The sequence below is a fragment of the Elaeis guineensis genome, chromosome 14, assembly GCF_000442705.2.
Source record: "Elaeis guineensis isolate ETL-2024a chromosome 14, EG11, whole genome shotgun sequence".
NCBI lineage: Eukaryota > Viridiplantae > Streptophyta > Magnoliopsida > Arecales > Arecaceae > Elaeis > Elaeis guineensis.
Genome location: NC_026006.2, coordinates 60,215,922 through 60,239,227, shown reverse-complemented (window position 1 = coordinate 60,239,227; position 23,306 = coordinate 60,215,922). Strand labels below are relative to the sequence as shown.

Below are 23,306 nucleotides of genomic sequence, written 5' to 3'. Positions count from 1 at the left end.
AGCTTCGTAATTTACTATTCACTGGACAGATGTGATCTAGGCAAACAATATCTTTCTTGAAACATTGAGGAGAATGAAGAACAGAATTTGCTTGCAACTATGACTGATAGTGCATAAAAAACCTTTTCCCACAGTAACAATTCCAAAAATATTTTATAACATTCAAGAAAAATAGTTAGATAACCCATCCATCTACCTTACCTTATTTATTGATTAGATCTCCCTTACCATCACAAACAAACCAACAATGAGATATATTTCTGCTGATACATGTAAATATAGATTTTGACTGATATTGTTGAAAATGATTTTCCCCTTTCATTGTTCCAATTATCTTTCATTGAAAGAATGTCTGAGTGCACCAATAAATAAAGAATGAGCCCCTTCAACAAATTATACCCACGAAACCAACTCTAGTCATCTGTTTTTTTTTTTTTTTTTTTTCTGATGAAGTAGTCATCTGAAATTAAAAAATGGAAAATGTGCGCAGGAGCAACAGTCGTGCTGGGAGCAAGAGCACAACTAGCACTTGCACATGCTGAGATGCAAACAGCCTTCCAAATTGCTTCACTGTCTCCTTTCCCACATGGAGCACACCAGCAAAGCTGAAACGGTGTTCAGTCGAAGTGGATGATCCAGCATGTTGGCCTGTGATAATACTAGCATGGAGGTCATGTGCAGCTACAAGAGGCCACCACACTTGGCGACGTTGTTCCCTCTTCGCCTTCCTGATGAGTTGGAGCTCCTGATGGATGACTGCACGGAATGATCTCAAGTAGGAATTCATGTTATGGTCTCTATAAACAGTCCCTTGGGGACCATATGCAGAACGATGACTTAGGATTTCAAGCGGGTGTGGGATATTGATGAATGCAGACTGTGCAGCCTGCAACAATCTTGCTGAATCATCTGAATCCAGTAATGAGTCACCCAAGAGGTAGAGACCACTGCCTGGGGGAAGAAGATGGTGATGCGGTGAAAACTTTTCTTCAGGTTAAAGTATCAAAAGCTTCCCCATAGGGCATATAGCATTTTCTGTCGAGGGAACGCAGAAAAAACTTGTCATTTTATGTACATTTTTATAAGAAAAAGGAAGGCAAATAAGAAGTAAGAGTCACCCATAATGTTTTTTCAAGCAGATACAGGAATGCTTAACTTCATAAACAGACTGTCCAAAGCATGCAATATTTGGTAAAGAACACAGTAAATGATGATCTCTTGCTAACTAACATAATCAAAAGAGACAAACAGTGTAAACAAAGCTCTTATTTAATTAGCAGCAATTCTTTCCCCACCCCTACCCTCGAGAGACCAAAAAAATATTGGCAGCATCTCAAAACAGCACAAATGACAAACACAATAAAAGGTTTGACAGGGACAACCATAGCTTTTATGTTGATGGTTCCAGACCTCACAAACATGCAGTCAATGAAGTGGTGTAATGAAATTAAACAAATGCTGAATATTCAATGTTGCTTATTTTTTTTCTTTTTCCCCCTCTAAGTTTTGTAACAGACCATAACCCTCATCAAGGACCAAGCCCCAACCCATTTATACAATGTCTTTACATACCTTCTAGTGGTTATGCAATTTGAATATCAAATGTAAGTTCATCATTAAAATAAATAAATAAATAAATAATGCACTGGCAAAAAAAAAAAAAAAGACTACCTGGTTCTTCAGACATGGATGATTGCGGAAGTTTCCATTAACAGCCTTTAGAATTTTAGCAACATGATCTGGATAATTGCAAGAGAAGGCTCGAGGAACAATATCTCTATGCAATGTTATGGCTTGGACATGACTTTTAGGCAATCCCAATTTCTGAAGCAAGTAATCACCTCCACACATAATGGATGGTGCGCCAAATGTGATAACAGGCAGTAAGGATGAGGCAGGTGCTTCACCCCGTATCAATAACATAAGATTCACAAGCAGTGCAAGGCTTCCACCAAGAGAATGGCCAGTGAAGCGGAGATTTGCAGAGTTGCCACATGATCGAAAGTGAGCTTGAATTTCTGGTAGCATCTGTTGATAAATCCCCTGGCAGCCTCATAGATACCTCTGTGTACGAGGACATCCAGTCCCTAGATTACCAGAAAATAAAGCCCCACATGAATGAAGTGTGCCAGATGGAGAATGGTTTTGCTCATAACAAAGTGATTTAATAGTTACAAGATGTCACCCATGATCCCTGTCACCCTAAGGGCAGGACCATATGAAAAAACACAATTAACTTTAACATTATGACACATGTCTTCTGTCCAAGTAGAAGATAAAATGTTGAAAGAAAAAAAAAATTCAAGATTTTCTACATCCATATGCCGCCACCGCATCAAATTGGCAAGGACAACTGTGGCATACTGAAACAAATATATACTTCATGTTCTTTTCCCCTTTTCTCCCCTTTTCCTTCATTGTGCAAGGGAATAAGATAACGGCTTCTTAGCTTCCAACTGGGCCTATTCATCGTCAGAACTGAATCTCTATCCATTATGCTTCATAACTTTGTCAGATAACAGATCATGCCTGACCAAAACTTTCCCCCACAAAAACAAAGATGAGCACAGCCAAACAATGGGCCCAGACATTGGCGGACGTATGCATGTAAATGTGGGGTCAATTGACCCCACAAAAAATTTAAAGGATAAAAAATTGACCCGATATCTCATATATTAGTAGAAAATTTGAAATTGATCCCACTAAGTTTATGACTTGACTCCATATGTCATATAAAATTTTAAAAAAGTAAAGGATAAAAAAGACCACATAAAAAGAGAAATTATGACATGAATTCTCTTTTCTTAATGACTCATATGTCCAACCTCTCTCTCCTTCTATCTCTTTCTTTATTGATTACTTCTTTTTTATTTATCTTTTAATACCTCATCCCAACCCCATCCGTCCATATCTTATATTTAAACCCTACATAAATTTATTTTTCATATCCTAGAAGAACTGACCACATCAAAAGATGAAAAGAGTAATTATGACCTACATTCTCTCTCTTTGATGACTCACATATCACATCTCTCCCTCTCTCATGCCACTATGACCTCTCTCCCCCTCTCTCTCATTCTTTTTCATTATTTATTTATTACTTCTCTATTTATCTCTTAATATTCCATCCCAACCTATGGTCCCCATGTAATATTCAGTCCAAATAGACCAGCCCACCAGAGATTTGGTCCACTAAGCCCACATGAAAAAAAAAATCTAAAACGAAGATCCAACGGGAGTCTTCTTCTTCCTCGTGCCCGATTAGGATAGGATTTCCTAGGATAAATAAGAACCCTAGGAAGAGCCCTATAAAACCCCTCTTTCCTCCTCCATGGCCGGCCACGACGAACACCAACGAACACCGACAATTTTCCTCCCTCTTTTCTCCGTTGAAGCCGCGGCCTCTCGTTATTGTGTTCGCCAGAAAATAGAGGTCGGAGACACCACCGGAGCTCAGGTAAGGCTCCGACCCTTTTTCCTCTCCCTCTTCCCTTTCTCCTTTGGCCCCAGACCTCACTGTCGGCCGCCGACTTTGCCGAAAATCGAGAAGAAAAGGATGTCCTATTTTTCAAATGATTTTTTCCATAATTTCTCGCCGGTCAAACCTCGCCGCCGGCCATCTCTGGCTCCACCACCGTCGATTGCCACTGCCGGACCACCGGCCGTGCCGCCGCACCCCACCGGACCACGAGAAAACCTCCTTCAATTCCTCTCCTGTTCGGCCAAAGAAGAGAAAAGAAAGAAAAGAAGAAGAGAAGAAAAAGAAAAGAAAAAGAAAAAAGAAAAAAAGAGAGGATTTTCTCTCTCTCTTAATGTCCCTCTAATTCTCTCTCTTTCTCTCTCTAAAATTTCTCTCTCCTACTTTCTTTCTCTAAGAAAGACCTATAGATTTTATATCGGACCATCTTTTCCTCTTCTAGGGACCCATGTTGACCTCAGTGAGATGACCCCGAATCGATTTAGTGTCCAGATGATCTATCGGGCTGATCATCCAGTCAACTACTTTTTTGTATTATTTAATTTTATTGAATATATGGAATGAAAAATTGATCATGATTTAATACTTTAAATAGGGTTATCTGATTTATTTAAGGAAGACTAAAGATCAGGACGATCAAGATAAGTGGATCTTATACTCATTTATTTTTAAATCTTCATGATTATTATGCATATTATCTTTTATTAATGAAATCATATTTTTTCATAAAATAAGGATCAGCATATGTGATATGAAAAACATGTTTTATTATGAGCATTGATTTCGTGAATATATTTTATAAAAATAGCATAGTTATGAAGTATAAATTTTATGATTTTTTTCATCTATGTATATGTATGTTTTAAAAAAAAAGATATAAAGATTTTAAAGGCTCTCAGATATGTTTTAAAAAAAAAGATATAAAGATTTTAAAGACTCTTAGATAGCTATGAACGAATCTCTATGAGAAGGTCGACATTCGGAGCTAGCATCCATAAGAACACAGATCTTGCCAGCGGATATAAAGTTGGCATATGAAATATGAACTTGTCGATTAAGAACACTGGCCCTGTCACACGTATAAAATGATCATAGCACGAATATCTATGAGCAAGATTTAGAAACATGACATGAACACATGACAAGAATGATTTCCAAAACATGTTTATGAAATGTTCATAATTTATGCATGCATGATTGGTTTATGACTTGTTTTATTATATGCTCCATGAAATATTTTGAATTTTGTATTATCTGTTATTTTTTAAATATTGCATTATCATGAAAAACTTATGCTGGATCCGATAAAAAAGCATGGATTCTACTTACTGGGCTAGTGTAGCTCATATTCTTTTTATTTTTTTCTTTTACAGAGGAATAAAGTTAAGGCCGACGAAAGATTCCGATTTGCGGATCTACAATAGCAAGTTTGAAAATTTTATAGCTGAAGTTTAGTTATTTGATGATCACGAACTTATAGTAAATAATTATGAATTTTGAGATATGTGTTTGTATTTGATTTTGGATTTACATACTCTAGCTAGTTTTGGTTTAATTAAAAATTTGAATTGAATCTTTTTATTTTTTTATTTATGATACATTTATTACTGTAATTAAGAAAAAGAATGTGGCTTCGTGTTATCGAATGCTGCATCCTTGATAGCATGGCCGTGTTATATCCGAATTTGGGGCGTGATATTTTATGGTATTAGAGCAATAGGTTTGATCATTGATAGACTTAAAATCCAGTAATGGGTAGATAGATCTCGTTTAGCTAGATCATATTTAATTGAATAAGAATAGATAATTTTTTTTTAAAGTTCGATGCTCATTTAAGAAAGTTAATTAATGCTAGTATTTTTAGATGACAATGAGCAACAGAGCGAATGAAATCTCAATGAATCCTGCCAGTAGAAAGAGAGGAGCAAGAAAAACTACGAGGGAAGATGCCAACCAGTCGGCTGAGTATGCTCCTAATGCACCAGCCACTCAAGCAGATATTGCTGGAGTATATCAAGTGGTGGCTCAGCTATTCAATAACAACAGCAAACACGAACCGCTCCTCAACCTACACCATCATTAGAGTCATATATGGGAGGTTTAGAAGGCTTAGTCCACCACTGTTTAAGGGTGGACCTGATCCTCTAGTTGCAGAGATCTGGATTCGAAAGATAGAGAAGATGTTCGATGCCCTACAGTATCCCGAGAACGTGAAGGTCAAATTAGCCATACCTATGCTGAAAGAAAACGTCGAGTTTTGGTGGATTGAAATAAAAGCTGTCTATGAGAATATCGATGATCAGTTGACTTGAGAGAAGTTTAAAAAGATATTTTATGATCAATACTTTCTCAGACAATGAGATTAGTAAAAGAGAATGAGTTTTTGGCTTTGAGGTAAAAAGATAAAATTACAGTATTAGAGTATGCAAACAAATTCAATGAGTTAGACCGTTTCTGCCCCCAGCTTATGGAGTTTGAAAAGAGCAAAGCTAATAGATTTGAGCAAGGCTTAAGATATAAGATTCGGTCTCGATTGTCTTCTCACATTTTTAATGATTATAAAGATGTGTTAGAACGAGCTTTGAAAGTAGAATCCGAGATAAAAAGATTAGAACAGGAGAGGAGTAATACAAAGAGATCGAGACCAACAAAAAATTTAAATGATCAACAGAAAAATTCTACTAATATTGCAGAGAATAATATAGAAGCTATAATCTATGAATATTGTAGTCAAAATCATTATGGACTTTATCTCAAAAAGCTCGGAGCATGCTTTTCATGCGGCAGAATAGGACATATGGCACGAGATTATCTTATTAAAAAAAAAGATAGTTCAAAGACTTCCAAGCTAGCAAATCAGAAACAATAAAAAAATGCACGAGTGTTCGCTTGGACCCAACAAGGTACCATATAAGCAATCAAGTAGTTACAAGTACCATTCTAGTCACCCCATAAATGCTCATATGCTATTTGATTATAAATTTTCTCATTCTTTTATATTTTTCAAGTAATAACTATATATAATTGAATAAGCCACTATATGTTATATCTTCTTTTAGGAGAGTTATTTTCATCAATATCTTGTTAAAAACAAAATTTGCCTCATTTTAGATAAGGAAGTTAGGATTGATGGAACCTAATCTAAGAGTGTAGTGAAGATAGTATGAAGATTAAGATCCCTATTGGTAAAGAGTGAAGATATACCAAGTTTCGAGGATGAAATTTTTTTTCAGGAGGGTAGAATGTAATATTCAGTCTAAATAGACCAGCCCATCGGAGATTTGGCCCACTAAACCTATATGAAAAAAAAAATCTGGAACAAAGACTCCCGATGGGAGTCTTCTTCTTCTCTGTGCCCGATTAAGATAGGGTTTCCTAAGGCAAATAAGAATCCTAGGAAGAGCCCTATAAAACTCCTCTTTCCTAGTCCATGATCTTTTATTGATGAAATCATATTTTTTCATACAATAAGAATCAGCATATGTGATATGAAAAAGTATATTTTATTATGAGTATTGATTTTATAATATATCTTATGAAAATAGCATGGTTATAAAGTATAAATTTTATGATTTTTTTTCTACGCATTTTAAGAAAAAAATGTAAAGATTTCAAAGGCTCTCAAATAGCTATGAACGAATCCCTATGAAAAGATCGACATCCGGAGTTAGTATCTATAAGGACACAGGCCCTGCCAGCGGATATAAAGTTGGCATATGAAATATGAACTTGTCGATTAAGAATACTGATCTTGTTATGGGTATAAAGTGATTATAGTACGAATATCTGTGAGCAAAATTTAGAAATATGACATGGACACATAACAAAAATAATTTATGAAACATATTTATGAAATGTTCATAATTTATGTATGCATAATTGGTTTATGACTTGTTTTATTATATGTTTTATGAAATGCTTTAAATTTTATATTATTTGTTATTTTCTAAGAATTGCATTATCATAGAAAATTTATGCTGGATCCGATAAGGAGCGTAGGTTCTACTTACTAGATTAGTGTAGCTCATATTCTTTTTATTATTTTTTTTTATAGAAGAATAAAGTTAGGACCGATGAAAGATTCCGGCTTGGGGATCTACATAGCAAGTTTGAAAATTTTGTAGCTGAAGTTTAGTTATTTGATGATCACGAACTTGTAGTAAATAATTATGAATTTTAAGATATGGATTTGTATTTGATTTTGGATTTAGATACTCTAAACCAGTTTTGATATAATTAAGAATTTGAATTGAATCTTTTTATTTCTTTTATTTATGATACATTTGTTATTATAATTAAGAAAATGAATGTGGCTTTGTGTTATCGAGGGCTGCATCCCTTGATAGCATGGCATGTTATGTTCCGAATTTGGGACGTGACACCCCATCCGTCCACCCCTTACATTTAAATCCCACATCAATTTATTTTTTATACCCTAATCAATCCAAATGCAACGGAAAACCTTATATTCTTCTTGTCTCTTTTCTCAATATAAATTATGTATGTCCTTTTTAGCTTTTTTTTTTTAAACACTCTTTTAGTTTTTTTTTATCTTCTTTATTTTTTCACCCATATGAAATATATATATGATTAGAATAATTTTTGGCTAGTCATTATAATTTTAATATTTAATAATATCTAAGATTTTACTACGGTGCTCCTTTCTAATATTTTATTATAAAAAATATTTAAAATATTACATATTATTATTATTTATATTATTTATTATTTTTTAAAATAATATTTTATTATTTTTTCTTTCTTATTTCTCTCTTACGGCTCTTTCATTTTTTTTTATTATATTGATCGCACAAAGTAAAAGTTTTTGGATCCGTCGCTGGCCCAGATCTCTAACTTTCTCAAGATAAGAGACACAAAGAACTCAACATGCAATATAAAAATCTAGTAAAAAAGGGGAAATCAAATATTCTACAAAAAGATACTTAAAGTACTAACAAAAAGGATGATTCTGATTAGTATTACCTCAAACTGAATAGGTTCAAATAAAAGATTTGCTTGCCAAGAAGCCAGCGACTCAGAACCCTGCACATTGAAATATTTAAAATCAAATTACAAACGATCACCGGATGGCCTACCCGAACAGAAAGCATAATACTCCGCAGATCAGTATATCTAAAGGAAGGAATTTCACCTGAATGACAAAGTATCTTGTACTGCTGCTATCATCATCACATATAAACCACTCACAAGGCGAGGAATGCAATGAGTTCAAGTTTTTGGCAACAGCTTGTTTCATCTCCTCCTTCCCAGCAACCATGGCAGTGACTGAATTCGTAGTGGCCAAAAAGGAGGTCTCCTCAGAACTCACAAGACCACCTTCCACTTCATCTTCTCTGCCTTCTTCAGTTGAATCCTTTGCCCTCTCTGCCTTTGTAGACCCGAAGGGAAGAATGCCCTTAGTCCGCAATTGCAGATAAGACACAGCAGATGCTGCAATCTTATAGGCAGTAGATGCGCTTATCGGAGAACCATTTTCCTGCTGTTTCCCATTCTCCTCTCCTTCACCAGTCACCTCTTTTGGTCCTTGGTCTTGAGATGGCATGTGAATCTTATCAGAGCTTGAAGACTTGCCTTTTTTCTCCAATGATGAAGTCACGAATCGTAATCCATGGTATTTCAGGAGGTTTTTAGGCTGAAAGAGAAACACAACTCATGAAAACCAAACTTCTCAGAGATTTTCCCTTCAGAAATTAAAAAGATGATTAAGGTGCATAGAAGTTAAGATTTAGGTGGGAAATACTTATCCTGTCGAAACTAGATCTTCGGTCATGTGCCTTCTCATTCATGCAATTGAGATATCACAACAATTTTAACCACCCATTACAGAAATCAGGCAGACAAAAAAACTTCAAACCAAATTTAAAAAAAAAAAAAAAAGATCGACGAGCACCTACATGATGCCAAACCTGTCCTTCCGTCCACAAATTTTCCACCAGATCTTAAAACACACAAATGGATATATTGATCTCTATAAAAATACCCATAAACCCAATTTTCCACCAGATCTTAAAACACACAAATGGATATATTGATCTCTATAAAAATACCCATAAACCCTAAAATCCAAAAGGTCAAATGTTTTTTTCTCACAAAATTGCCACAATTTGATGAATTGATGAGAAATCCTCTAATCTAATTGGTACCTTAATCTTGGGAATGATATAGGCGAGGTTACCAAGGTACGACAACTTGGCATAGAGCTTCACCTCCGCCACCGAGAGCCTTCGGAGAAACCTCGAGAAGGACTCCCTATCGAACACAACCGGCTCCTCATCTCCTTCCCCGACGACGCACCCCTCCGAGCCATCGCCACCGTCGCACCCAACGCACAGATCTCCCTCCTCCATCGCCGCCACCGCCGGATCACCGCCGGCCCCATTTCCTCCTCGCCTCCAACCCTCCTCTCCGTCCCCCTCCTCCGCCGACAGCGACCGCACCCGCAATATATTCAGCACCCAATTCCACCTCCGCCGCTCCACCACAGCCGCCGCTGCCGCCGCCTCCTCGCCGCCACCCGTTTTCTCCTCTGCGACAACCTCCTCTACGCTTCCCGCCTCCAATGCTCCTCCTCCTCCTCCCGGCCACAGCCTCCGCAACTGCCGCGACGGCACCGCCGCCGTCTCCACCGCGATCCCGCCGCCGGGGTCTCGCGGCGCCACCGTGCTCACCTTCGCCGACGGCTGGCTATGGTGGCCGCGGACGTCAACCCCGACGGCGACTCCTGGCGGCGCGATTCCTCTGATCAACCTCAATCCGGCCATTCCGGACCGTCTGATCGCCAAGAATCCGAAAACTAAAGCAGCGCGCCAGAGTGCGGAAAAAGAAAGAGAATTAGTGTCCTACGCTCTAAAAGGTGCGCCCGAAATGGCAACAACGACTTGGCCTCCAGAAGTAAACAGAGACTATCTTTGGTCTCCTACGAATCTTCTGGATTATTTTAACAAGAGAGACGGAGGAAGCAAGTGAGGAAGAGAAGAAAAGGAAAGGAGGATCTTCCAGAAATGGAGAGTTTGGCCGCAGGCAGAAAAAACCAGTAGTTGGGATACCATAAAAGTTTTTATGCGATAATTTTGGAGTTGGGAGAGTTTTCTTCTTCAGAAGTTTGTATCCATACGGGATCGGCCGACTGGTCTTTGAGGTGACTCGTAAACGACCAGGATTCGGCTCATAAAGCTAGCGGAACACGGGAGGGTGAACTAAAGAACAACGTGTTGTAACAAAAAAAAAAAAAAAAACTACGAAATCATGAAAGACGTGACGTATTCTACTACGATTATACCTACGTATGGGATGCTACAAGAGAACATAAGCATGAAATATTTCTCTCGTAGTTGTTTTGATATGAAATACTTCTCTCGTAGTTTGGTATATATCTAGAACTCTTGACAGTTACAATGCAGTTACCATACGAAAAAGAGAGAGAGTCACGACTTGTTGGTCCAATATTAGACACTTAGATAAGATTGGTGGATTGGCTCAATTCATAAACTGTTGGAGTTTTAATTTTTAATTTAAAAATTTAAATTTATTTAAAAATAAAAGTCAATCTTCTCTTTCACTTTTTCAGTTTTACATCGGAGGTGTGAGAGTAAATCTTTTTGCGTGAATGAAAATTTCATCCTGTTAAGCCCAAGTGTGACAATGGTTTTCTAAAATAGAGATCCTGCTTCTACAATAAAGAAGGATAATTAATAGTTTAAAATATTATAATAGGGTAAATATCATAGAAAATTTGATCAATTTTTTTATTAACCAACGTATTCATGTTCTCACGATTTTTAAAATGAGTAAGTTATTTTTCCATGAATAGCGTTTGCCCATAAAATGAAGAAAAATCTTATCCACTTAAGGGATAGCTAAATCATTTTCTCATTAATTGAAAAAGTAATCTATTTAATTTATTCCTAACATACCCTTAACCATAATATAATATAATATAATATAATATTTATATAATAGTATAATATATTATACTATATCATTATATATAATAATATTATATAATATATTACATTATATGAATATAAGATATAAATATTATATTATATTAAATAATGTATAATAATAAAATAATATAATATTTTATATTATAATATAATAATATAACAATATAATATAATATGTTATAATAAAATAAAATAATATATAATAATAAAATATATTATATATTTATAAAATACTATAATAATATAATAATATAGTATAATATATTATAATATACTATATATTAATATTTATAATATATTATCCTATATTATTATATATAATAATATTATATAATATATAATTTATTATACTAATATAAGATATTAATATAATATATTATATATAATATATTAATATATTAATAATATAATATAATTTAATATATAATAAATTTATATAATAAAAAATATTATGAAAAATATAAATAGATCATAGTAATTTATCCAAAAAAATAGTAATACAAAAAAATATAAGCAACAATTTTTAAATTATTTTTAATATATAAAATAATATAGATAAATTTTTTTATTTAAATATTATTTAAAAATATTTATTTAAAAAAATATATTTTTTTATTTATTATCTATAAAAGAATGGATCCTAAAGCTTTTATGTGATACTTTTGGAGTTGAAGTTTTCCTCTTCAAAAGTAATTTGGTGTGGGATGCTGGAGAGACGGGCAAGAGTGTGAGATGGAGTTTTTATAACGGGGATCAGCTGATTGGGCTTTGAGGGGATCATAAATGACTAGATATGGCCTATATGGATGGCGGAACACATCATGTCACACCCCGATCTGAGATTGTGAGTTGAAGGTCATGGCAACCGCCGTATACTTATAGGAAGCTTTTTTTATAAGCATGCAAGGCATCTCATCATGACATCATACACATAAAATTAAATAAATTTCAATCTTAATGATCAAACCTTAGTTCAAATAACAAATCAAAATTCAGTATCAAAAAAAAAAATAATTATCTCACAAACTCAACACTTAAAATGAAAATCTTGTATCAATTCTGAGAAAAATCCTAAATCAAATAAACTAACTCCATCTCTAATCGCTCTCCCAACCGAATTCCGTATTACGCTAATTTTCTGGATCTGTAAAGAAAATGTAAACTCATCATTAGCTAAATAGCTCAGTAAGTAGTGTATACCTTTAACTGAATAAATCAGGCAATAATACTGTACATATCTGTTTACTGATAATAACATAAACAATATGTAAATTCATGAATTCATAATTTAATTCATCACACTATCAATTATATATAAACTTTTAATTCATCATAATTTCAAATTATGCTTATCATCTTGAATTCATCAAATTTTTAAGTTCTTCTTATCAACCATGAACTATAACCACATTTTTTCTGTGGCAGGGTCATAATACTGTGTATCTTCTTACGATAGGCTGCGAATCATCTGGCAGTAAAGTCCTTCGGAACCGCTGGTCTCGCTGGTGGTTTGTCGCTGGTCTCTCTGATGACATGTCGCTGGTCTCACTGACAACATAAATTCTCAGGACAAATCATTTGCCAACGTATATGCCTCCATTGGCGAGGTTCTTTACATAGTCAGATTGTCAATTCATATTATCTTTCAATTCATATATTATTTAATAATAATATAAATAAGTGATATTCGAGTAAATCAATCATATCATTCTTTATGATCATACATCATCATAAAAATTTTCAACAAATATCTTCAATCTTAAATAATTTTTCAATAATTATTTTCAATCACAATTAATTTCAACAAATATTTTCAATCACAAGCATGCTATAATTAATATAATTCAAATTTATAATTTACGAGATAAATTTAATAAAAGTAAAACACTACTTACTTCAAAAAAAATCCAAACTAGGGATTTTAAAATCTTAAAAATTCTTCTCCGAATCTGGTACGTTAAATATCATATTTTTAATCAAAATTTTATCAAATAAAAATAATAAAAAAATTTTAAAATCTAATATCCTCACATGGATCAACTAGATGACAGCATCCAAAATTTATTATTATTATTATTATTTATTTTTTTAAATCCATAAATTTAAAAAAATCAAGAGAGAGAGCAGAAAGAGAAAATAGGGAGAGAATCTAGAGAGAGAAAATAGAGAGAGAAGGTAGAGAGAGGAGAGAGAAAAGAGAGAGAAAAATTTTCTCTTTTTTTTTTTTATTTTTTTCTATTTTTTTTTTTTTTTTTTTTTTTTTTTTTCTTTTTCTTTTTCTTTTCCTTCTTCTTTCCACGGCCCTCTCTTGGCCAAAACAGGGGAAGACTGACGAGGTCCCCCCCAGTGACCCGGGCTCCGATGAGGTGGGTGGCATCTGATCGACGGCAATGGAGCAAGACCGACCGACAGCGAGGTTCGGTCGGTGAAGTTTTTTTTTTTTTTCGAAAAACAGGGGATCTGTCCCCTTTCTTCATGATTTTCGATCAGTGGCCGATCGTCGGTAACCAAACACTCAAGAAAGAGAGAGAGAGATGAGGGTCCAGTCTCGGGGATGAGACGTTGTAACCGGCGGTGTCGGTGGCCGAAAAAGAGAGGAAAGGTTCTGGCCAAACAGAGGTTTCATGTTTCATAGAATTTTCGATGATCTCGACGGTCGGTGAGGAGTCTAAAACCATAGGAAGAAAGAAAAGAGGGAGAGAAAGAAAGATTGAACCTTACCTAAACTCGGGGCCTCTTTGATCTTCGATTTCCGACGAACATAAGAAGATGGCGCCGCGGCTTCCAAGGGAAAAAGAGAGGAATTTGAGCTCAACGATCGCCGGTGGAGGCTCGAGAGGTAGAGGGAGGCTTATTTATAGAGGGTCCTAGAGTTTCAATAGTCCTAGAACTCTTCTCCAATCGGGATTCATTGGAGAAGAAGACTCCCTTCTGAAGTCTTCTTCCGTTCCCAGTTTTTTTTTTTTTTTGGTTTGGGCTTGGGTCTTCTCAATCGGGCTTGGGCTTGGGTCATCACATTCTTCACCCCTAAAAAAATTTCATCCTCGAAATTTTTCATACTGTGGTCTCGAAGAGCTAGGGATATTTTTGCTTCATTTCTTCCTCTAGTTTCCAAGTAGCTTCTCTTTCCGAATGTCGACTCTACTATACCTTGACATAAGGAATGTTGCGATGCCTCAGCACTTGTTCTTTATGGTCCATGATCCGTACGGATATTCTTCATATGATAGATCTTTTCTAGCTTGCAAGAGTTCAAGTTCACGATGTGACTTGGGTCTGATAAATATTTCTTTAATATAGAAACATGAAAAATATTATGTACTCCTGCAAGTGAAGGTGGTAAGGCAAGTCTATACGCCACCACATCAATTCTTTCCAAAATCTCAAACAGACCCACATATCTAGGATTCAATTTGCCACGAATGCCAAATCTTAAGATTCCTTTTGAAGGAGACACTTTGAGAAATATATGGTCACCAATTTGAAATTCTAATTTCCGTCTCCTGTTATCTACATAATTTTCTGTCTGCTTTGTGCTATCCGAAGTCGTTCTTTAATTAATTGAATCTTCTTTACTGCTTGTTGAATAAGTTCGGGGTCCAATATTCTTCGCTCACCAACATCATCTCAGTGAATCGGTGATCGACATCTTCTACCATATAATACTTCATAAGATGCCATACCAATGCTAGCCTGATAACTGTTATTATAAGCGAACTCAATCAAAGTAGATGCTCATCCCAAGAACTTTTCATATTTAAAATATAAGTTCTCAACATATCTTCTAAGATCTGAATAGTTCTCTCTGACTGGCCATCAGTCTGTGGATGAAAGACTGTACCAAATTTAATTTTGTTCCTAATGCCTTGTGTAAGCTCTTTCAAAACTGTGATACAAATCTGATATCTCGATCTGATACAATGGTCACTGAATTTCATGTAGCTTACAATTTTTTCATATATAATTTTGTTAGTCTTTCTAAAGTGAATCCAACTCTAATTGGTAGAAAGTGTGCAGACTTTGTCAATTGATCCACAATCACCCAGGCTGCATCATTTTTACTTGGAGTCTTAGATAGTCCAGTTACAAAATTCATAGTAATATGTTCCACTTCCATACTGGAATATCGAGAGGTTGAAGTAATCCTGCAGGATCTGATGTTCAGCTTTAACTTGTTGACACACCAAATATTGAGCCACAAATTGAGCGATCTCTTCTTTTCATATTATTTCACCAGTACATATTCTTCAAGTCTCTATACATCTTAGTACCTCCCGGATGAACTGTATAACCGGTCTGATATGTTTCCTGAAGTATTTCTGTTTGAGTACCGAATCATTGGATATGCAAATTCTATTTTCGAATCTCAACGAACCATCATCATGTATCTTGAATTCAGATTGAACACCAGCTTCCACTGAATCTCTTATTTTCGTTAATTGTGGATCACCATTCTGGACGACTATAATCCTTTCAATGAGTGTTGGCTGAACCCTCATGTTGGCTAATCGTACTGTTGAGTCATATACTCGAATATCTAATTTCAGATTTTTTATATCATTCAATAATTGACTTTGATATGTAATTAAAATAGCCAAATTTTTTATGGATTTTTATTAAGGGCATCAGCGACAACATTAGCTTTTTCAGGATGATAATGAATTGTTAAATCATAATCTTTCAACAGTTCTAACCACCTTCTTTGTCTCATGTTTAATTTCTTTTGCGTAAAAATATACTTCAAACTCTTATGATCAGTAAACACTTCACATTGCGCACCGTATAAATGATGTCTCCAAATTTTCAGGGCAAAAATCACTGCAGCTAACTCCAAATCATGTGTCGGATAATTTTGTTCATATGGTTTCAATTGTCTTGAGGTGTAGGCCACTACCTTACCCTGTTGCATCAATACACAGCCAAGTCTCTTTTTAGATGCATCACTATATATTGTGAAACCTTCATTTCTTGTTGGTATAGTAAGGATAGGGCTGAAACTAATCATTGTTTTAACTCTTAAAAACTCTATTCACAATCCTCGGTCCACTTGAATTTAACCTCTTTCTGAGTAAGATGAGTCAAAGGTGCAGCCATGCAGAAGAATCCTTCTACAAATCGTCTGTAATAACTTGCCATTCCTAGAAAGCTCCAATCTCAAAAATATTTGTAGGTCTGTTCCACTGTATCACAGCTTCCATTTTTGTTGGATCCACAAAAATTTATCTTTAGATACGATGTATCCTAAAAAGATTATTTTGTCCAACCAAAATTCACACTTCTTTAATTTGGCATAAAGCTTTTCTTTCCTCAATATTTATTGTACACACCGTAAATATTCTTCATGCTCCAATTTGCTTCTTGAATATATCAAGATATCATCAATAAATACGACAACAAACTTATCAAGATAGGATTTGAATATTCTATTCATTAAATCCATGAAGGCCGCTGGAACATTGTTTAACCCAAATGGCATCACTAAAAATTCATAATGTCCGTAATGAGTTCTAAATACAGTTTTTGGTATGTCCTCTACTTTGATTTTTAACTGATGATATCCTGAACGAAGATCAATTTTTGAAAAAACTTATGCACCTTGCAGCTGATCAAACAAATCATCAATTCAAGGTAAGAGATACTTATTTCTGATAGTGTTCTTATTCAACTCTCTATAGTTGATACAAAGCCTCATACTACCATCTTTTTTTTTCACAAACAAAACTGAAGCTCCCCAAGGAGCTTTAGAAATCGAAGTGGTATTGGATGCCAACTCAATGATAAATTCAATTTCTCTGTCTGGTGGTAGTCTAAGTAAATCTTCAATGAATACATCCAAAATTTATTTACAATAGAAATATCCTGTAACCTTAATTCATCATATTCTATATTTTTTATTGATACTAGATAATCTCTACATCCTTTCTTAGCATCTGTCTAGCTTGCACTAATGAAATAATACGTGGAGGGATGGTTTCTGTATTTCATCAAAACTAAATGTTAATTCTCTCGATATTTGAATGTTCACTCTCTTTCATGACAATCCACAGAGGCATGATAAGTAGCAAGCCAATCTATTCTAAATGATATCAAAATCATGCATATCTAGGACCACCAAATCTATCGGTAATTCTCTTTCTCCTATTCTGATACTACATGACTTGCACATACTTTCGATACTCAAAATAGTACATACTGGTATCTCAATATATAATTTAGTTTTCATAGGTTCACATACTATATCATGTTGTCTAATAAAAGTAGTGGATATAAAGAAGTGCGTAGCACCAGAATCAAACAAAACTGAACATAAATACCAGATACAGGAATGATACCTGTCACCACAGCATTAGAGGCTGAGCATCCTGTTGTGTGAGTGCATGATCCTTCTTGAGTTTTCACCTTTGACCTCCATCTTTATTTGTGTGGATCTATTCTCATTCTCTGGGGCAATCTAATTTTGTGTCTCTTCTGTCCATAGCTAAAATAAGAACCAGTATTTATGGGAATTGAAGACTCATGCTCTCTTCGCCACATTCGAATTATTTTTTTTTTTTTTTTTTTTTTTTTTTTTTTTTTTTTTTTTTTTTTTTTTTTTTTTTTTTTTTTTTTTTTTTTTTTTTTTTTTTTTTTTTTTTTTTTTTTTTTTTTTTTTTTCTCGAATGAATGAACTCCTACTCTTTCTATATTCTGACACTTCGAGGAAAGTACTTGTCAAAGAATTTACCTCGAAATCTCTCCCAAGTGAGTGGTATCCCATCGTGTTCATATTTTTGTTCAAGTATACACCACCAGTTGTATGCCTCATCTTGTAACGATATGCTGTGTAGCAGATCTTCTCATCATCATGATATTTTTGCACGGCGAATGCCTTCTCCATCTCTATAATCTAGTTGTCAGCTTTCAGTGGCTCGATGGTCCCTTTGAAGGCTGGAGGAGCTAGCTTTTTAAACTTGACGATATTGTTTCTCTATATCGGATGTTCTTCATGGCCAGGTGTCGGTGGAGGATGCTGACGCGGCTGCGCATGTTGTTGTTGAAGTAACTGTTGCTGTGTTTGTACTACTTCGATCAGAGTTTGCATTAATTGAGTCATATTCGGCTCTTCCTGCACTGTCGGAGTATTTTCAGTAGGGTCAATGATTCCTTCTTGCTGAGATGTGCCGCTATTCAATTGGGGAGTGTTATCACTAAGTGGATTTGATGTCCTCCTACCGCTCCTTGAGTATTCTTCATTCGTCGTGGAGGCATATTGACCTATGACAGATTTGAGATGATAACTTACCCTTAATAAAGTTATAAACTTACTTAAGACAGGTCAGATCATAATCATCATAACTAACCTTTTAAATTTTCTAATATCTACCCATCACTTGCTCATTCTATTCTACATGTCTTATCTATCTACTTATGCTCTGATACCATATAAATTGTCACGCTCTGACCGAGATTGTGAGTCGAAGGTCATGGCAATCACCGCATACTCATAGAAGCTTTTCTTATAAGATGCAAGGCATCTCATCATGACATCATACACATAAAGTTAAATAAATTTCAATCTTAATGATCAAACCTTAGTTCAAATAACAAATCAAAACTCAGTGTCAAAAAAAAAAATAATTGTCTGAAAAGTCAACACTTAAAATAAAAATCTTGCATCAATTCTGAAAAAATCCTAAATCAAATAAATCAACTCCATCTCTAATCGCTCTCCCAACCAAATTCCGTATCACGCTAATTTTCTGGATCTGTAAAGAAAATGTAAACTCATCATGAGCTAAATACTCAGTAAGTAGTGTATACCTTTAACTGAATAAATCAGGCAATAATACTATACATATTATTTACTGATAATAACATAAACAATATTAAATTCATGAATTATAATTTAATTCATCACACTATCAATCATATATAAATTTCAATTCATCATAATTTCAAATTATGCTTATCATCTTGAATTCATCAAATTTCTTAAGTTTTCTTATCAACCATCAACTATGACTATATTTTTTCTGTGGCAGGGTCATAATACTGCGTATCTTCTTGCGGTAGGCTGCGAATTATTGGTAGCAAAGTCCTTCAGAACCGCTGGTCTCGCTGTGGTTTGTCGCTGATCTCTCTGGCAGCATGTCGCTGGTCTCATGACGACATAAATCCTCAGGATAAATATTTGCCAACGTACATGCCCCATTGGCGGGGCATGTCGCTGATATTCGAGTAAATCAATCGTATCATTCTTTATGGTCATACATCATCATAAAAATTTTCAACAAATATCTTCAATCATAAATAATTTTTCAACAATTATTTTCAATCACAATTAATTTCAACAAATATTTTCAATCACAACATGCTATAAATTAATATAATTCAAATTTATAATTTATCAGATAAATTCAATAAAATAAAACACTACTTCAAAAGAAAATCTAAACTAGAAATCCTAGAAATTTGAAAATCTTTTTTCGAACCTGGTACGTCAAATATTATATTTTTGATCAAAATTTTATCAAATAAAAATAATAAAAAATTCTAAAATCTAATATCTCACACGATCGATTAGATGACAGCATCCAAATTTATTATTATTATTATTATTATTATTATTTTATTAATCCATAAATCCTAAAAAAATCAAGAGAGAGAGCAGAAAGAGAAAATAGGGAGAGAATCTAAAGAGAGAAATAGAGAGAGAAGATAGAGAGAGGAGAGAGGAAAGAGAGAGAAAATTTCTCTTTTTTTTCTCTTTTTTTTCTTTTTCTTTTCCTTCTTCTTTCCACGACCCTCTCTTGGGCCAAAACAGGGGAAGACCGACGAGGTCCCCCCAATGACCCGGGCTCCGACAAGGTGGGTGGCATCCGATCGACGGCAACGGAGCAAGGTCGGCCGACAGTGAGGTTCGATCGGCAAAATTTTTTTTTTAATTTCTCAAAAAATAGGGATCTGTCCCCTTTCTTCATGATTTTCGATCAGTGGCGATCGCCGGTAACCAGGCACTCAAGGGAAGAGAGAGAGATGAGGGTCCATCTTGGGGATGAGACATCGCAACCAGCGGTCCGGTGGCCGAAAAAAGAGGAAAAGATTCGGCCGAACAGGGGTTTCATGTTTCATGGAATTTTCGATAATCTCGACGGTCGGCGAGGAGTCTAAAATCATGGAAGAAAGAAAAGAGGGAGAGGAAGAAAGATTGAACCCTTACCTGAACTCTGGTGGCCTCTTCGACCTTCGATTTCCGACGAACACAAAAAGAAGGTGCCGTGGCTTCTAAGGAAAAAGAGAGGAATTTGAGCTCAACGATCGCCGATGGAGGCTCGAGAGGGAGAGGGAGGCTTATTTATAGAGGTCCTAGAGTTTCAAGATCCTAGAACCTTTTCCAATCGGGATTCATCGGAAAGAAGACTCCTTTGGGAGTCTTCTTCCGTTTTAATTTTTTTTTTTTTTTTTTTGGGGGTTTGGGCTTGGGCTTGGGTCATCACACATCATGTGTTGGATTTTTACAAGATGATACGGCTAAACTAAAGAAAGATGTGTTGCAACAAAAAAAAAAAATTAAAACTGTGAAAGATGTGACGTATATACCTACGTGTGGGGTGCTACAGATAACATGAGCCTGAAGTACTTCTCTCATAGTTTGGTATATATCTAGAAGTCTGATACGTATAAAGCCGTTATCACAAAAGAGAAAGAAAGAGTCACGACTTGTTGATCTACTATTAGATACTTAGACAAGATTGATGGATTGGCTCAATCCATGGCTGTTGGAGTTTTAATTTTTAATTTTAAAATTTTAAATTTGTTTAAAAATAAAAGCTAAACTTTTTTTTCATTTTTCAATCTCAAATTGGAGATGTGAAAGTGAATCTTCTTGCTTGAATGAAAATCCTATCCTATTAAACCTAAGTACGACTTTCATATGCTTAGCTAAACTAGCCATGCTATTTTTCCAAAATAGAGATCCTGCTTCTACCACGAAGAAAGATCCCCCAGAAATGGAGATTTTGGCCGTAGGTAGAAAAAACCAATAATTTAGGATACCATAAAAGCTTTTGCATGGTATTTTTGGAGTTGGGAGTTTTCTTCTTCAAAATAATTTGGCGTGGGATGTGGGAGAGGCAGATAGAAGTGTGGGATGGCGGCTCGGAGACGATCAGGACACGGCCCATATAGATGGTGGAATACGTCGTGAGTTGGACTTTTGCAGGACGGTACAGTTGAACTAAAGAAAGACATGTTGCAACTAAAAAAAATTGTAACTATGAAAGACCTGACGTGTCCTGATACGATTATACCTACGTGTAGAGCGCTACAAGAGAACATAAGCCTGAATTACTCTCGTAGTTTGGTATATATCTACAAGTCTGCCACGTACAAAGCCGTTACTATGAGAGAAAGAGAGAGAGAGAGAGTCCATTACTATGAGAGAAAGAGAGAGAGAGAGAGGAGAGAGAGAGTTATGACTTGTTAAGCCTGAATTACTCTCGTAGTTTGGTATATATCTATAAGTCTGCCACGTACAAAGCCGTTACTATGAAGAAAGAGAGAGAGAGAGAGTTATGACTTGTTGGTCTAATGTTAGATACTTCGATACAATTGATGGATAGCTCAATCCATAAACTGTTGGAGTTTTAATTTTAATAATTTTGAAATTTAAATTTGTGTATAAGTAAAAGTCCATCTTTTCTTTGATTTTTTCAATCTCACATTGGAGATGTAAAGTAAATCTTTTTGCTTGAATGACAATCCTATCCTGTTAAGTTCAAGTGCGACTTCCGTGTGCTCAGCTGAATTAACCTTGCTATTTTTCTAAAATGGAGATCCTGCTTCTATAATGAAGAAGGATCTCTCAAAAATAGAGATTTTGGTAGTAATAGAAAAAATTAATAGTTTGGGATACCATAAAAATTTTTATATGATATTTTTAGGTAAAATGAGAATAGAAATCGGAATGGCTTGGAATCAAAATCGAAATGGTCAAATCTTCCGAAACGTTTGATTCATGACCAGAATCGAAATTAGAATGAAAAATTGAATCCATAAAAGAGAATAGGGATTGAGTTTTATATAAATTGATCCATTTCTATTTCATCCTGGAATCGAAATCAGAATAAGATTTCTCCCAATTAAACGGCCGAAATGAAAATCACTCATTTCGATTTTGATTCTAGATCCTCACTTTATCCAATCAAACATTTTTTTTAGAGTTAGAAATTTTTTTCTTCAAAATAATTTAAGGTGGGATGCTGGAGAGGCAGGCAGGAGTGTGGGATGGAGTCTTTATAACGGGGATCGGCTGATTGGATTTCGAGGTGACTCGTAAACGATTGGGATACGGCTCATATGGATGGCAGAACATGTCATGAGCTAGTCTTTTGCAGGATAATATAGGTGAACTAAAGAAAAATGTGTTTCAACCAAAAAAGTTTGAACTGTGAAAAATGTGACATGCCCTGCTACAATTATACCTACGTGTGGGGCGCTACAAAAGAATATGCGCCTGAAGCACTTCTCTCATAGTTTGGTATATATCTAAAAGTCTGGCACATATAAAGCCGTTAACATACGAGAGAGAGAGAGAGAGAGAGAGAGAGAGAGAGTAATGACGGTCTAGTATTAGATATTTAGATAAGGTTAATGGATTGGCTAAAGCCATAAGCTGTTGGAGTTTTAATTTTTAATTTTAAAATTTTAAATTTGTTTAAAAATAAAAGTCAAATTTTCTTTTCAATTGTTCAATCTCACATTAGAGATATGAAAGTAAATCTTCTTGCTTGAATGAAAATTCCATCCTGCTAAACCCAAGCGCGACTTTATGTGCTCAACTGAACTTGCCGTGCTATATTTCTAAAGTAGAGATCCTGCTT

At 35.0% G+C, this 23,306-nt stretch overlaps 1 non-coding gene across 1 annotated transcript; it reads right to left on the bottom strand.

Moving 5' to 3' along the window:
- Window positions 1–13: 13 nt before the first annotated feature.
- Window positions 14–10,596, bottom strand: LOC105057406 (phospholipase A1 PLIP2, chloroplastic). The gene is made up of 5 exons (XR_012136904.1): window positions 9,643–10,596; window positions 8,631–9,131; window positions 8,462–8,521; window positions 1,672–2,087; window positions 14–1,035 (listed from the first exon to the last, which is right to left on the bottom strand). It is a non-coding gene; the product is annotated as a phospholipase A1 PLIP2, chloroplastic (transcript).
- Window positions 10,597–23,306: the final 12,710 nt, after the last annotated feature.